Source organism: Penaeus monodon, chromosome 30 (assembly GCF_015228065.2).
Source record: "Penaeus monodon isolate SGIC_2016 chromosome 30, NSTDA_Pmon_1, whole genome shotgun sequence".
In the NCBI taxonomy this organism is placed as follows: Eukaryota; Metazoa; Arthropoda; class Malacostraca; order Decapoda; family Penaeidae; genus Penaeus; species Penaeus monodon.
The window spans coordinates 23,733,219-23,733,484 of NC_051415.1; the positions used below are offsets into that span (position 1 = coordinate 23,733,219).

Below are 266 nucleotides of genomic sequence, written 5' to 3' on the forward strand. Positions count from 1 at the left end.
CACTGTCATCCATAACCTAGTCAAACCTTGACTTTCGGCGAGGCTGTGGGCGGGAGGGTGACGGACAAGTTCACCACGCCCGTCACGGTAGGGGGGGTAGGGGTACTGGGGGCGTCCACGAGGTGTTCATCATTGACTGGGAGAGGCCCCGGGGCGAACTCAGCGTCTTCCTCCCACCATTTTGTATCTTTCCCTCTCGAAATAATCTGCGGGAAAATGTGGCGTTCTATTCATTACTTAGACAGTGTTCCTCAAACTCCCTAGCC

The 266-nt window shown here is 55.3% G+C and overlaps 1 pseudogene; it reads right to left on the reverse strand.

Moving 5' to 3' along the window:
- Positions 1-266, reverse strand: part of LOC119592654 — a 22,140-nt pseudogene that overhangs the window by 15,016 nt on the left and 6,858 nt on the right.